General features: G+C 69.5%; 8 non-coding genes across 8 annotated transcripts; all 8 read left to right on the top strand.

Annotated features, from left to right (window-relative positions):
• Window positions 1-2,066: 2,066 nt before the first annotated feature.
• LOC137213648 (5S ribosomal RNA) lies at window positions 2,067-2,185 on the top strand. Its single transcript, XR_010938282.1, has one exon. It is a non-coding gene; the product is annotated as a 5S ribosomal RNA (ribosomal RNA).
• A 937-nt stretch (window positions 2,186-3,122) lies between these two features.
• Window positions 3,123-3,241, top strand: LOC137213417 (5S ribosomal RNA). Its single transcript, XR_010938056.1, has one exon. It is a non-coding gene; the product is annotated as a 5S ribosomal RNA (ribosomal RNA).
• A 2,700-nt stretch (window positions 3,242-5,941) lies between these two features.
• On the top strand, window positions 5,942-6,060 carry LOC137213650 (5S ribosomal RNA). Its single transcript, XR_010938284.1, has one exon. It is a non-coding gene; the product is annotated as a 5S ribosomal RNA (ribosomal RNA).
• Window positions 6,061-6,998: 938 nt separating this feature from the next.
• On the top strand, window positions 6,999-7,117 carry LOC137213418 (5S ribosomal RNA). Its single transcript, XR_010938057.1, has one exon. It is a non-coding gene; the product is annotated as a 5S ribosomal RNA (ribosomal RNA).
• Window positions 7,118-9,817: 2,700 nt separating this feature from the next.
• On the top strand, window positions 9,818-9,936 carry LOC137213419 (5S ribosomal RNA). Its single transcript, XR_010938058.1, has one exon. It is a non-coding gene; the product is annotated as a 5S ribosomal RNA (ribosomal RNA).
• A 937-nt stretch (window positions 9,937-10,873) lies between these two features.
• On the top strand, window positions 10,874-10,992 carry LOC137213420 (5S ribosomal RNA). The gene has a single exon (XR_010938059.1). It is a non-coding gene; the product is annotated as a 5S ribosomal RNA (ribosomal RNA).
• Window positions 10,993-13,692: 2,700 nt separating this feature from the next.
• LOC137213651 (5S ribosomal RNA) lies at window positions 13,693-13,811 on the top strand. The gene has a single exon (XR_010938285.1). It is a non-coding gene; the product is annotated as a 5S ribosomal RNA (ribosomal RNA).
• A 938-nt stretch (window positions 13,812-14,749) lies between these two features.
• LOC137213421 (5S ribosomal RNA) lies at window positions 14,750-14,868 on the top strand. The gene has a single exon (XR_010938060.1). It is a non-coding gene; the product is annotated as a 5S ribosomal RNA (ribosomal RNA).
• Window positions 14,869-15,090: the final 222 nt, after the last annotated feature.

Raw genomic sequence — 15,090 nt, forward strand, 5'->3', positions numbered from 1 at the left:
TTTCCTGGGGATGGGGCCAGTGAACGGCTCGGCTCGGTAGTAGTTTCGCTCACCCATGGCCGTTGGTCCCAGGACTGCCTGGGCCCTCTGCCCTCCAGTTTTAACTGGGAGCCAGACTGGGTCATAATGGGGCAGGTGGTGAGGTCACAGTGAGGGAGGGGGATGAAAAGGAGGGCCCAGAGTGGCATTCCCTGGTAACCAGGGTCAGGTAAGCTGAGCCTGGACAGTCAAACAGGGCCCGGTGGCCGGCATACATCCCCTCGAGCGGTCATTCATTCGCTCACCGCCCGCTGACTCACTTGTTCAAATGACACATTGCGTCTCTTGGCCCCTCTTGAGACTAGGAAGACCTTGGCCTCAGAGGCCTGCTGAAGGCCTGGCTGGAGTCCAGAGCCTCAGCCTTCTTCATGCCCTTCACTGGGCCTGGAGCTGGACCTGCCCAGATGTGGAACCTCCCAGTTTGGAAGCAACTTCTTGTATGAGGCTCTCTGTGGACAGGGACAGCTGAGACACAGAGGAGGTGCCCAGAGACCAGGGGTTTGGAGTCTGCAGCTGCAGATGTACTTAGTGCATGGTATAGGACCAGGAGGGGCCTGCTGGCACAACTGTGGCCACTAAACCAAAGGGACCCTCAGGCCAAGAAGGGGACACTGGCTTCTTATTGCAGGAAGCCAAGCGCAGGGACCCAGGCTGGCAGAAGGAGTGGCGCTTCCAAGCCACAGACCACCAATGTTTCCTGGACTCTGGCGCTCTTTATTCCTCTCTCCATGCCCTGCCGCCCCCTGCCCCTGCCCCCATTTGCTGCTGGTAAGTTCATTTTCCCAGTCTGGCTCCCGTGCAGAGAGGGCCTGGAGGCCGAGGTGGAAGGTAGCAGCGAGTTGGCCCACGCTTGGCCCTCCTGCGGTTGCCGCTTCAGCACCAGACTGTCATACACCTGGTAGTTGGCATTGCCTCCCGGGTTCCGGCTGAGTGGCATGAAGGTGGGCGGGGGTGGAGGGTGCTCGGTAGCCTGGACGTCGGGCAGGAGGTGAGAGGGGCGGAGGAGCAGCGCTGAGCTGGGAGCCGGGGCCCGCTGGTCCGAGGCCTCGGCCAGTACCGTGAGGGAGGCGGAGGTGGCCACAGGGCGCCGCAAGGGCAGGATCTCAGCCCATTCGGCCGCCGGGTGCCGCACCTCGTGGGGATCGCGGGAGTAATCCAAGTGTCCCGCGGAGGGATGCAGGCTGCGGTTGGACTCGCTGTGAGCACAGCTGGGGAGGCTACGTCTGTGGGCCGGTGGGGTGTCACGCTACCAGGCATCGGGCCGGTAGACCCGAGGCACCAGAGCGGACGGAGGCTCAGAGCCCTCCAGACCCAGACTCCGCCGCGGGCCCAGTTGCCGTCCTTTCGGCCCGCGAGCCCCTCGACCTGCACCTGGCCGCCCCCACCGGCGCCCAGCCCCGGCGCCGCCACCTGTGTGCCGGTGTGTCCCTCCACAGCTCCCTCCGACAAAAGCCCCGCCCCACCACCACCCCGCCCCTCTGGCGTGTCACCGCGGTTGGGTGCGGGAGCGGGATCGAGGGCAGGGGCCGCTTCCCCGGGCCTGCCGGCCACCAGGGGCGGGGTCCTGAGCTCGGCGGGGGGTGTGGGGGCAAGGGTGGCCTTGCCGGGGCTGAGGGGCCGTGGCGACTCAATGGAGGCTCGCGGTGGCTTCGGGCCGGCTGCTGTCGGGCAGGAGGGCCGGCCCGGGCTGCGGCCGGGCTGCGCCTAGCGCCGCGTGGGCGGGCAGGGCCGATGCCCAAGGGACCGCGGGCCCCGGGCCCTGAAGCCTCCGGGGCCACGTCCCTGTGAGCGACGTGCGGGATCTTGGGCGGGGCGCCAAGCGCCGAAGGGTTTGCTGGGTCAGGGCCGCCCTGGGCTGGGAGGTGGTCGCCAAACCCTCCGCCGCCGCCCGATACCCGAGACCTCCGTTCCCCCTGCCTGGGCGGGCGAGGGGGCCCTGCCGGGGCGGGCCGGCCGCCAGGCTGGCGTTAAGGCGCCAGCGCCAGCGAAACTGGGCCTCAAGAGGCCGCCCGCGGCCCCCCGCCCCCGTCTACGGCCATACCACCCTGAACGCGCCCGATCTCGTCTGATCTCGGAAGCTAAGCAGGGTCGGGCCTCGTTAGTACTTGGATGGGAGACCGCCTGGGAATACCGGGTGCTGTAGGCTTTTTGCCTCCCGCTGCGCCCGCCTTCTCCTTTACTCGCCCGCGGCGGGGGCCGCCGGCTCCGCCCCCGCCGGGCCGCGCTGCAGGCCCCACCTCCTCAGGCCCCTCCCACCATGGCGCGCGCCGGCGGGGGCGGTCCCCGCCGGCCCGGCCGGCCAGGCGGCCAGAAGGCGGCCCTGGAAGGCAGCCGCACCCCAGACGCTCCCGGGGTGGCTGGCCCGGACCCAGACTCCGCCGCGGGCCCAGTTGCCGTCCTTTCGGCCCGCGAGCCCCTCGACCTGCACCTGGCCGCCCCCACCGGCGCCCAGCCCCGGCGCCGCCACCTGTGTGCCGGTGTGTCCCTCCACAGCTCCCTCCGACAAAAGCCCCGCCCCACCACCACCCCGCCCCTCTGGCGTGTCAACGCGGCCGGGTGCGGGAGCGGGATCGAGGGCAGGGGCCGCTTCCCCGGGCCTGCCGGCCACCAGGGGCGGGGTCCTGAGCTCGGCGGGGGGTGTGGGGGCAAGGGTGGCCTTGCCGGGGCTGAGGGGCCGTGGCGACTCAATGGAGGCTCGCGGTGGCTTCGGGCCGGCTGCTGTCGGGCAGGAGGGCCGGCCCGGGCTGCGGCCGGGCTGCGCCTAGCGCCGCGTGGGCGGGCAGGGCCGATGCCCAAGGGACCGCGGGCCCCGGGCCCTGAAGCCTCCGGGGCCACGTCCCTGTGAGCGACGTGCGGGATCTTGGGCGGGGCGCCAAGCGCCGAAGGGTTTGCTGGGTCAGGGCCGCCCTGGGCTGGGAGGTGGTCGCCAAACCCTCCGCCGCCGCCCGATACCCGAGACCTCCGTTCCCCCTGCCTGGGCGGGCGAGGGGGCCCTGCCGGGGCGGGCCGGCCGCCAGGCTGGCGTTAAGGCGCCAGCGCCAGCGAAACTGGTCCTCAAGAGGCAGCCGTCGGCCCCCGCCCCCGTCTACGGCCATACCACCCTGAACGCGCCCGATCTCGTCTGATCTCGGAAGCTAAGCAGGGTCGGGCCTGGTTAGTACTTGGATGGGAGACCGCCTGGGAATACCGGGTGCTGTAGGCTTTTTGCCTCCCGCTCCGCCCGCCTTCTCCTTTACTCGCCCGCGGCGGGGGGGCCGCCGGCTCCGCCCCCGCCGAGCCCCGCTGCAGGCAGTAGGCAAGGTGGTTTACCTGCCCGAGCAGGAAGCTTGGGCGATGGCAGAAGTGGGAAGAAACTCTTGAGCACAGGTTCTTGGGATCCACGGAGCAGCGCATGCACATGCGATGGGTGCCTACACAGCTGGCTTGCTTGTCTGTGGGGAAAGGCGAGATGGGTCAGGGCCTGGGTTCCTGAGGGGCTGAGAATCAAGGCAGGGATAGAAGAAAGGGGACAGGCCCACATCCCCTGAACCCACGCCGGCGCCCACTCACCTTTGTGGAAAATACGATTGAAAAGTGCCCTCAAGAATCTCTTCAGATGCCTCCAGAGTTGAGGGAAGAAGGGGAGGGGGGAGGCCGGGAGCAGGGTGAGCCCTGAAATCCAACCCTTGTCCGGTCACACCCCAGCAGCCCTCCCACCTCAGCCCCTTCAAGACCCCAGGGCTCCCCCAACCGCGCTGCACAGATCCTGCCCTGACCATAGTCACCATGTTGATCCCCACGTTGAGCAAGATGAAGCTGACCGGGATCAGAAGAATTGAGTATCCTTGCTCCTGGCATTTCCTGGGGATGGGGCCAGTGAACGGCTCGGCTCGGTAGTAGTTTCGCTCACCCATGGCCGTTGGTCCCAGGACTGCCTGGGCCCTCTGCCCTCCAGTTTTAACTGGGAGCCAGACTGGGTCATAATGGGGCAGGTGGTGAGGTCACAGTGAGGGAGGGGGATGAAAAGGAGGGCCCAGAGTGGCATTCCCTGGTAACCAGGGTCAGGTAAGCTGAGCCTGGACAGTCAAACAGGGCCCGGTGGCCGGCATACATCCCCTCGAGCGGTCATTCATTCGCTCACCGCCCGCTGACTCACTTGTTCAAATGACACATTGCGTCTCTTGGCCCCTCTTGAGACTAGGAAGACCTTGGCCTCAGAGGCCTGCTGAAGGCCTGGCTGGAGTCCAGAGCCTCAGCCTTCTTCATGCCCTTCACTGGGCCTGGAGCTGGACCTGCCCAGATGTGGAACCTCCCAGTTTGGAAGCAACTTCTTGTATGAGGCTCTCTGTGGACAGGGACAGCTGAGACACAGAGGAGGTGCCCAGAGACCAGGGGTTTGGAGTCTGCAGCTGCAGATGTACTTAGTGCATGGTATAGGACCAGGAGGGGCCTGCTGGCACAACTGTGGCCACTAAACCAAAGGGACCCTCAGGCCAAGAAGGGGACACTGGCTTCTTATTGCAGGAAGCCAAGCGCAGGGACCCAGGCTGGGAGAAGGAGTGGCACTTCCAAGCCACAGACCACCAATGTTTCCTGGACTCTGGCGCTCTTTATTCCTCTCTCCATGCCCTGCCGCCCCCTGCCCCTGCCCCCATTTGCTGCTGGTAAGTTCATTTTCCCAGTCTGGCTCCCGTGCAGAGAGGGCCTGGAGGCCGAGGTGGAAGGTAGCAGCGAGTTGGCCCACGCTTGGCCCTCCTGCGGTTGCCGCTTCAGCACCAGACTGTCATACACCTGGTAGTTGGCATTGCCTCCCGGGTTCCGGCTGAGTGGCATGAAGGTGGGCGGGGGTGGAGGGTGCTCGGTAGCCTGGACGTCGGGCAGGAGGTCAGAGGGGCGGAGGAGCAGCACTGAGCTGGGAGCCGGGGCCCGCTGGTCCGAGGCCTCGGCCAGTACCGTGAGGGAGGCGGAGGTGGCCACAGGGCGCCGCAAGGGCAGGATCTCAGCCCATTCGGCCGCCGGGTGCCGCACCTCGTGGGGATCGCGGGAGTAATCCAAGTGTCCCGCGGAGGGATGCAGGCTGCGGTTGGACTCGCTGTGAGCACAGCTGGGGAGGCTACGTCTGTGGGCCGGTGGGGTGTCACGCTACCAGGCATCGGGCCGGTAGACCCGAGGCACCAGAGCGGACGGAGGCTCAGAGCCCTCCAGACCCAGACTCCGCCGCGGGCCCAGTTGCCGTCCTTTCGGCCCGCGAGCCCCTCGACCTGCACCTGGCCACCCCCACCGGCGCCCAGCCCCGGCGCCGCCACCTGTGTGCCGGTGTGTCCCTCCACAGCTCCCTCCGACAAAAGCCCCGCCCCACCACCACCCCGCCCCTCTGGCGTGTCACCGCGGTTGGGTGCGGGAGCGGGATCGAGGGCAGGGGCCGCTTCCCCGGGCCTGCCGGCCACCAGGGGCGGGGTCCTGAGCTCGGCGGGGGGTGTGGGGGCAAGGGTGGCCTTGCCGGGGCTGAGGGGCCGTGGCGACTCAATGGAGGCTCGCGGTGGCTTCGGGCCGGCTGCTGTCGGGCAGGAGGGCCGGCCCGGGCTGCGGCCGGGCTGCGCCTAGCGCCGCGTGGGCGGGCAGGGCCGATGCCCAAGGGACCGCGGGCCCCGGGCCCTGAAGCCTCCGGGGCCACGTCCCTGTGAGCGACGTGCGGGATCTTGGGCGGGGCGCCAAGCGCCGAAGGGTTTGCTGGGTCAGGGCCGCCCTGGGCTGGGAGGTGGTCGCCAAACCCTCCGCCGCCGCCCGATACCCGAGACCTCCGTTCCCCCTGCCTGGGCGGGCGAGGGGGCCCTGCCGGGGCGGGCCGGCCGCCAGGCTGGCGTTAAGGCGCCAGCGCCAGCGAAACTGGGCCTCAAGAGGCCGCCCGCGGCCCCCCGCCCCCGTCTACGGCCATACCACCCTGAACGCGCCCGATCTCGTCTGATCTCGGAAGCTAAGCAGGGTCGGGCCTCGTTAGTACTTGGATGGGAGACCGCCTGGGAATACCGGGTGCTGTAGGCTTTTTGCCTCCCGCTGCGCCCGCCTTCTCCTTTACTCGCCCGCGGCGGGGGCCGCCGGCTCCGCCCCCGCCGGGCCGCGCTGCAGGCCCCACCTCCTCAGGCCCCTCCCACCATGGCGCGCGCCGGCGGGGGCGGTCCCCGCCGGCCCGGCCGGCCAGGCGGCCAGAAGGCGGCCCTGGAAGGCAGCCGCACCCCAGACGCTCCCGGGGTGGCTGGCCCGGACCCAGACTCCGCCGCGGGCCCAGTTGCCGTCCTTTCGGCCCGCGAGCCCCTCGACCTGCACCTGGCCGCCCCCACCGGCGCCCAGCCCCGGCGCCGCCACCTGTGTGCCGGTGTGTCCCTCCACAGCTCCCTCCGACAAAAGCCCCGCCCCACCACCACCCCGCCCCTCTGGCGTGTCAACGCGGCCGGGTGCGGGAGCGGGATCGAGGGCAGGGGCCGCTTCCCCGGGCCTGCCGGCCACCAGGGGCGGGGTCCTGAGCTCGGCGGGGGGTGTGGGGGCAAGGGTGGCCTTGCCGGGGCTGAGGGGCCGTGGCGACTCAATGGAGGCTCGCGGTGGCTTCGGGCCGGCTGCTGTCGGGCAGGAGGGCCGGCCCGGGCTGCGGCTGGGCTGCGCCTAGCGCCGCGTGGGCGGGCAGGGCCGATGCCCAAGGGACCGCGGGCCCCGGGCCCTGAAGCCTCCGGGGCCACGTCCCTGTGAGCGACGTGCGGGATCTTGGGCGGGGCGCCAAGCGCCGAAGGGTTTGCTGGGTCACGGCCGCCCTGGGCTGGGAGGTGGTCGCCAAACCCTCCGCCGCCGCCCGATACCCGAGACCTCCGTTCCCCCTGCCTGGGCGGGCGAGGGGGCCCTGCCGGGGCGGGCTGGCCGCCAGGCTGGCGTTAAGGCGCCAGCGCCAGCGAAACTGGGCCTCAAGAGGCCGCCCGCGGCCCCCCGCCCCCGTCTACGGCCATACCACCCTGAACGCGCCCGATCTCGTCTGATCTCGGAAGCTAAGCAGGGTCGGGCCTGGTTAGTACTTGGATGGGAGACCGCCTGGGAATACCGGGTGCTGTAGGCTTTTTGCCTCCCGCTCCGCCCGCCTTCTCCTTTACTCGCCCGCGGCGGGGGGGCCGCCGGCTCCGCCCCCGCCGAGCCCCGCTGCAGGCAGTAGGCAAGGTGGTTTACCTGCCCGAGCAGGAAGCTTGGGCGATGGCAGAAGTGGGAAGAAACTCTTGAGCACAGGTTCTTGGGATCCACGGAGCAGCGCATGCACATGCGATGGGTGCCTACACAGCTGGCTTGCTTGTCTGTGGGGAAAGGCGAGATGGGTCAGGGCCTGGGTTCCTGAGGGGCTGAGAATCAAGGCAGGGATAGAAGAAAGGGGACAGGCCCACATCCCCTGAACCCACGCCGGCGCCCACTCACCTTTGTGGAAAATACGATTGAAAAGTGCCCTCAAGAATCTCTTCAGATGCCTCCAGAGTTGAGGGAAGAAGGGGAGGGGGGAGGCCGGGAGCAGGGTGAGCCCTGAAATCCAACCCTTGTCCGGTCACACCCCAGCAGCCCTCCCACCTCAGCCCCTTCAAGACCCCAGGGCTCCCCCAACCGCGCTGCACAGATCCTGCCCTGACCATAGTCACCATGTTGATCCCCACGTTGAGCAAGATGAAGCTGACCGGGATCAGAAGAATTGAGTATCCTTGCTCCTGGCATTTCCTGGGGATGGGGCCAGTGAACGGCTCGGCTCGGTAGTAGTTTCGCTCACCCATGGCCGTTGGTCCCAGGACTGCCTGGGCCCTCTGCCCTCCAGTTTTAACTGGGAGCCAGACTGGGTCATAATGGGGCAGGTGGTGAGGTCACAGTGAGGGAGGGGGATGAAAAGGAGGGCCCAGAGTGGCATTCCCTGGTAACCAGGGTCAGGTAAGCTGAGCCTGGACAGTCAAACAGGGCCCGGTGGCCGGCATACATCCCCTCGAGCGGTCATTCATTCGCTCACCGCCCGCTGACTCACTTGTTCAAATGACACATTGCGTCTCTTGGCCCCTCTTGAGACTAGGAAGACCTTGGCCTCAGAGGCCTGCTGAAGGCCTGGCTGGAGTCCAGAGCCTCAGCCTTCTTCATGCCCTTCACTGGGCCTGGAGCTGGACCTGCCCAGATGTGGAACCTCCCAGTTTGGAAGCAACTTCTTGTATGAGGCTCTCTGTGGACAGGGACAGCTGAGACACAGAGGAGGTGCCCAGAGACCAGGGGTTTGGAGTCTGCAGCTGCAGATGTACTTAGTGCATGGTATAGGACCAGGAGGGGCCTGCTGGCACAACTGTGGCCACTAAACCAAAGGGACCCTCAGGCCAAGAAGGGGACACTGGCTTCTTATTGCAGGAAGCCAAGCGCAGGGACCCAGGCTGGGAGAAGGAGTGGCACTTCCAAGCCACAGACCACCAATGTTTCCTGGACTCTGGCGCTCTTTATTCCTCTCTCCATGCCCTGCCGCCCCCTGCCCCTGCCCCCATTTGCTGCTGGTAAGTTCATTTTCCCAGTCTGGCTCCCGTGCAGAGAGGGCCTGGAGGCCGAGGTGGAAGGTAGCAGCGAGTTGGCCCACGCTTGGCCCTCCTGCGGTTGCTGCTTCAGCACCAGACTGTCATACACCTGGTAGTTGGCATTGCCTCCCGGGTTCCGGCTGAGTGGCATGAAGGTGGGCGGGGGTGGAGGGTGCTCGGTAGCCTGGACGTCGGGCAGGAGGTCAGAGGGGCGGAGGAGCAGCACTGAGCTGGGAGCAGGGGCCCGCTGGTCCGAGGCCTCGGCCAGTACCGTGAGGGAGGCGGAGGTGGCCACAGGGCGCCGCAAGGGCAGGATCTCAGCCCATTCGGCCGCCGGGTGCCGCACCTCGTTGGGATCGCGGGAGTAATCCAAGTGTCCCGCGGAGGGATGCAGGCTGCGGTTGGACTCGCTGTGAGCACAGCTGGGGAGGCTACGTCTGTGGGCCGGTGGGGTGTCACGCTACCAGGCATCGGGCCGGTAGACCCGAGGCACCAGAGCGGACGGAGGCTCAGAGCCCTCCAGACCCAGACTCCGCCGCGGGCCCAGTTGCCGTCCTTTCAGCCCGCGAGCCCCTCGACCTGCACCTGGCCGCCCCCACCGGCGCCCAGCCCCGGCGCCGCCACCTGTGTGCCGGTGTGTCCCTCCACAGCTCCCTCCGACAAAAGCCCCGCCCCACCACCACCCCGCCCCTCTGGCGTGTCACCGCGGTTGGGTGCGGGAGCGGGATCGAGGGCAGGGGCCGCTTCCCCGGGCCTGCCGGCCACCAGGGGCGGGGTCCTGAGCTCGGCGGGGGGTGTGGGGGCAAGGGTGGCCTTGCCGGGGCTGAGGGGCCGTGGCGACTCAATGGAGGCTCGCGGTGGCTTCGGGCCGGCTGCTGTCGGGCAGGAGGGCCGGCCCGGGCTGCGGCCGGGCTGCGCCTAGCGCCGCGTGGGCGGGCAGGGCCGATGCCCAAGGGACCGCGGGCCCCGGGCCCTGAAGCCTCCGGGGCCACGTCCCTGTGAGCGACGTGCGGGATCTTGGGCGGGGCGCCAAGCGCCGAAGGGTTTGCTGGGTCAGGGCCGCCCTGGGCTGGGAGGTGGTCGCCAAACCCTCCGCCGCCGCCCGATACCCGAGACCTCCGTTCCCCCTGCCTGGGCGGGCGAGGGGGCCCTGCCGGGGCGGGCCGGCCGCCAGGCTGGCGTTAAGGCGCCAGCGCCAGCGAAACTGGGCCTCAAGAGGCCGCCCGCGGCCCCCCGCCCCCGTCTACGGCCATACCACCCTGAACGCGCCCGATCTCGTCTGATCTCGGAAGCTAAGCAGGGTCGGGCCTGGTTAGTACTTGGATGGGAGACCGCCTGGGAATACCGGGTGCTGTAGGCTTTTTGCCTCCCGCTGCGCCCGCCTTCTCCTTTACTCGCCCGCGGCGGGAGCCGCCGGCTCCGCCCCCGCCGGGCCGCGCTGCAGGCCCCACCTCCTCAGGCCCCTCCCACCATGGCGCGCGCCGGCGGGGGCGGTCCCCGCCGGCCCGGCCGGCCAGGCGGCCAGAAGGCGGCCCTGGAAGGCAGCCGCACCCCAGACGCTCCCGGGGTGGCTGGCCCGGACCCAGACTCCGCCGCGGGCCCAGTTGCCGTCCTTTCGGCCCGCGAGCCCCTCGACCTGCACCTGGCCGCCCCCACCGGCGCCCAGCCCCGGCGCCGCCACCTGTGTGCCGGTGTGTCCCTCCACAGCTCCCTCCGACAAAAGCCCCGCCCCACCACCACCCCGCCCCTCTGGCGTGTCAACGCGGCCGGGTGCGGGAGCGGGATCGAGGGCAGGGGCCGCTTCCCCGGGCCTGCCGGCCACCAGGGGCGGGGTCCTGAGCTCGGCGGGGGGTGTGGGGGCAAGGGTGGCCTTGCCGGGGCTGAGGGGCCGTGGCGACTCAATGGAGGCTCGCGGTGGCTTCGGGCCGGCTGCTGTCGGGCAGGAGGGCCGGCCCGGGCTGCGGCCGGGCTGTGCCTAGCGCCGCGTGGGCGGGCAGGGCCGATGCCCAAGGGACCGCGGGCCCCGGGCCCTGAAGCCTCCGGGGCCACGTCCCTGTGAGCGACGTGCGGGATCTTGGGCGGGGCGCCAAGCGCCGAAGGGTTTGCTGGGTCAGGGCCGCCCTGGGCTGGGAGGTGGTCGCCAAACCCTCCGCCGCCGCCCGATACCCGAGACCTCCGTTCCCCCTGCCTGGGCGGGCGAGGGGGCCCTGCCGGGGCGGGCCGGCCGCCAGGCTGGCGTTAAGGCGCCAGCGCCAGCGAAACTGGTCCTCAAGAGGCAGCCGTCGGCCCCCGCCCCCGTCTACGGCCATACCACCCTGAACGCGCCCGATCTCGTCTGATCTCGGAAGCTAAGCAGGGTCGGGCCTGGTTAGTACTTGGATGGGAGACCGCCTGGGAATACCGGGTGCTGTAGGCTTTTTGCCTCCCGCTCCGCCCGCCTTCTCCTTTACTCGCCCGCGGCGGGGGGGCCGCCGGCTCCGCCCCCGCCGAGCCCCGCTGCAGGCAGTAGGCAAGGTGGTTTACCTGCCCGAGCAGGAAGCTTGGGCGATGGCAGAAGTGGGAAGAAACTCTTGAGCACAGGTTCTTGGGATCCACGGAGCAGCGCATGCACATGCGATGGGTGCCTACACAGCTGGCTTGCTTGTCTGTGGGGAAAGGCGAGATGGGTCAGGGCCTGGGTTCCTGAGGGGCTGAGAATCAAGGCAGGGATAGAAGAAAGGGGACAGGCCCACATCCCCTGAACCCACGCCGGCGCCCACTCACCTTTGTGGAAAATACGATTGAAAAGTGCCCTCAAGAATCTCTTCAGATGCCTCCAGAGTTGAGGGAAGAAGGGGAGGGGGGAGGCCGGGAGCAGGGTGAGCCCTGAAATCCAACCCTTGTCCGGTCACACCCCAGCAGCCCTCCCACCTCAGCCCCTTCAAGACCCCAGGGCTCCCCCAACCGCGCTGCACAGATCCTGCCCTGACCATAGTCACCATGTTGATCCCCACGTTGAGCAAGATGAAGCTGACCGGGATCAGAAGAATTGAGTATCCTTGCTCCTGGCATTTCCTGGGGATGGGGCCAGTGAACGGCTCGGCTCGGTAGTAGTTTCGCTCACCCATGGCCGTTGGTCCCAGGACTGCCTGGGCCCTCTGCCCTCCAGTTTTAACTGGGAGCCAGACTGGGTCATAATGGGGCAGGTGGTGAGGTCACAGTGAGGGAGGGGGATGAAAAGGAGGGCCCAGAGTGGCATTCCCTGGTAACCAGGGTCAGGTAAGCTGAGCCTGGACAGTCAAACAGGGCCCGGTGGCCGGCATACATCCCCTCGAGCGGTCATTCATTCGCTCACCGCCCGCTGACTCACTTGTTCAAATGACACATTGCGTCTCTTGGCCCCTCTTGAGACTAGGAAGACCTTGGCCTCAGAGGCCTGCTGAAGGCCTGGCTGGAGTCCAGAGCCTCAGCCTTCTTCATGCCCTTCACTGGGCCTGGAGCTGGACCTGCCCAGATGTGGAACCTCCCAGTTTGGAAGCAACTTCTTGTATGAGGCTCTCTGTGGACAGGGACAGCTGAGACACAGAGGAGGTGCCCAGAGACCAGGGGTTTGGAGTCTGCAGCTGCAGATGTACTTAGTGCATGGTATAGGACCAGGAGGGGCCTGCTGGCACAACTGTGGCCACTAAACCAAAGGGACCCTCAGGCCAAGAAGGGGACACTGGCTTCTTATTGCAGGAAGCCAAGCGCAGGGACCCAGGCTGGGAGAAGGAGTGGCACTTCCAAGCCACAGACCACCAATGTTTCCTGGACTCTGGCGCTCTTTATTCCTCTCTCCATGCCCTGCCGCCCCCTGCCCCTGCCCCCATTTGCTGCTGGTAAGTTCATTTTCCCAGTCTGGCTCCCGTGCAGAGAGGGCCTGGAGGCCGAGGTGGAAGGTAGCAGCGAGTTGGCCCACGCTTGGCCCTCCTGCGGTTGCCGCTTCAGCACCAGACTGTCATACACCTGGTAGTTGGCATTGCCTCCCGGGTTCCGGCTGAGTGGCATGAAGGTGGGCGGGGGTGGAGGGTGCTCGGTAGCCTGGACGTCGGGCAGGAGGTCAGAGGGGCGGAGGAGCAGCACTGAGCTGGGAGCCGGGGCCCGCTGGTCCGAGGCCTCGGCCAGTACCGTGAGGGAGGCGGAGGTGGCCACAGGGCGCCGCAAGGGCAGGATCTCAGCCCATTCGGCCGCCGGGTGCCGCACCTCGTGGGGATCGCGGGAGTAATCCAAGTGTCCCGCGGAGGGATGCAGGCTGCGGTTGGACTCGCTGTGAGCACAGCTGGGGAGGCTACGTCTGTGGGCCGGTGGGGTGTCACGCTACCAGGCATCGGGCCGGTAGACCCGAGGCACCAGAGCGGACGGAGGCTCAGAGCCCTCCAGACCCAGACTCCGCCGCGGGCCCAGTTGCCGTCCTTTCGGCCCGCGAGCCCCTCGACCTGCACCTGGCCGCCCCCACCGGCGCCCAGCCCCGGCGCCGCCACCTGTGTGCCGGTGTGTCCCTCCACAGCTCCCTCCGACAAAAGCCCCGCCCCACCACCACCCCGCCCCTCTGGCGTGTCACCGCGGTTGGGTGCGGGAGCGGGATCGAGGGCAGGGGCCGCTTCCCCGGGCCTGCCGGCCACCAGGGGCGGGGTCCTGAGCTCGGCGGGGGGTGTGGGGGCAAGGGTGGCCTTGCCGGGGCTGAGGGGCCGTGGCGACTCAATGGAGGCTCGCGGTGGCTTCGGGCCGGCTGCTGTCGGGCAGGAGGGCCGGCCCGGGCTGCGGCCGGGCTGCGCCTAGCGCCGCGTGGGCGGGCAGGGCCGATGCCCAAGGGACCGCGGGCCCCGGGCCCTGAAGCCTCCGGGGCCACGTCCCTGTGAGCGACGTGCGGGATCTTGGGCGGGGCGCCAAGCGCCGAAGGGTTTGCTGGGTCAGGGCCGCCCTGGGCTGGGAGGTGGTCGCCAAACCCTCCGCCGCCGCCCGATACCCGAGACCTCCGTTCCCCCTGCCTGGGCGGGCGAGGGGGCCCTGCCGGGGCGGGCCGGCCGCCAGGCTGGCGTTAAGGCGCCAGCGCCAGCGAAACTGGGCCTCAAGAGGCCGCCCGCGGCCCCCCGCCCCCGTCTACGGCCATACCACCCTGAACGCGCCCGATCTCGTCTGATCTCGGAAGCTAAGCAGGGTCGGGCCTCGTTAGTACTTGGATGGGAGACCGCCTGGGAATACCGGGTGCTGTAGGCTTTTTGCCTCCCGCTGCGCCCGCCTTCTCCTTTACTCGCCCGCGGCGGGGGCCGCCGGCTCCGCCCCCGCCGGGCCGCGCTGCAGGCCCCACCTCCTCAGGCCCCTCCCACCATGGCGCGCGCCGGCGGGGGCGGTCCCCGCCGGCCCGGCCGGCCAGGCGGCCAGAAGGCGGCCCTGGAAGGCAGCCGCACCCCAGACGCTCCCGGGGTGGCTGGCCCGGACCCAGACTCCGCCGCGGGCCCAGTTGCCGTCCTTTCGGCCCGCGAGCCCCTCGACCTGCACCTGGCCGCCCCCACCGGCGCCCAGCCCCGGCGCCGCCACCTGTGTGCCGGTGTGTCCCTCCACAGCTCCCTCCGACAAAAGCCCCGCCCCACCACCACCCCGCCCCTCTGGCGTGTCAACGCGGCCGGGTGCGGGAGCGGGATCGAGGGCAGGGGCCGCTTCCCCGGGCCTGCCGGCCACCAGGGGCGGGGTCCTGAGCTCGGCGGGGGGTGTGGGGGCAAGGGTGGCCTTGCCGGGGCTGAGGGGCCGTGGCGACTCAATGGAGGCTCGCGGTGGCTTCGGGCCGGCTGCTGTCGGGCAGGAGGGCCGGCCCGGGCTGCGGCCGGGCTGCGCCTAGCGCCGCGTGGGCGGGCAGGGCCGATGCCCAAGGGACCGCGGGCCCCGGGCCCTGAAGCCTCCGGGGCCACGTCCCTGTGAGCGACGTGCGGGATCTTGGGCGGGGCGCCAAGCGCCGAAGGGTTTGCTGGGTCACGGCCGCCCTGGGCTGGGAGGTGGTCGCCAAACCCTCCGCCGCCGCCCGATACCCGAGACCTCCGTTCCCCCTGCCTGGGCGGGCGAGGGGGCCCTGCCGGGGCGGGCTGGCCGCCAGGCTGGCGTTAAGGCGCCAGCGCCAGCGAAACTGGGCCTCAAGAGGCCGCCCGCGGCCCCCCGCCCCCGTCTACGGCCATACCACCCTGAACGCGCCCGATCTCGTCTGATCTCGGAAGCTAAGCAGGGTCGGGCCTGGTTAGTACTTGGATGGGAGACCGCCTGGGAATACCGGGTGCTGTAGGCTTTTTGCCTCCCGCTGCGCCCGCCTTCTCCTTTACTCGCCCGCGGCGGGGGCCGCCGGCTCCGCCCCCGCCGGGCCGCGCTGCAGGCCCCACCTCCTCAGGCCCCTCCCACCATGGCGCGCGCCGGCGGGGGCGGTCCCCGCCGGCCCGGCCGGCCAGGCGGCCAGAAGGCGGCCCTGGAAGGCAGCCGCACCCCAGACGCTCCCGGGGTGGCTGGCCCGGAC

The sequence above is a fragment of the Pseudorca crassidens genome, chromosome 19 (assembly GCF_039906515.1).
Source record: "Pseudorca crassidens isolate mPseCra1 chromosome 19, mPseCra1.hap1, whole genome shotgun sequence".
NCBI classification, from domain to species: domain Eukaryota; kingdom Metazoa; phylum Chordata; class Mammalia; order Artiodactyla; family Delphinidae; genus Pseudorca; species Pseudorca crassidens.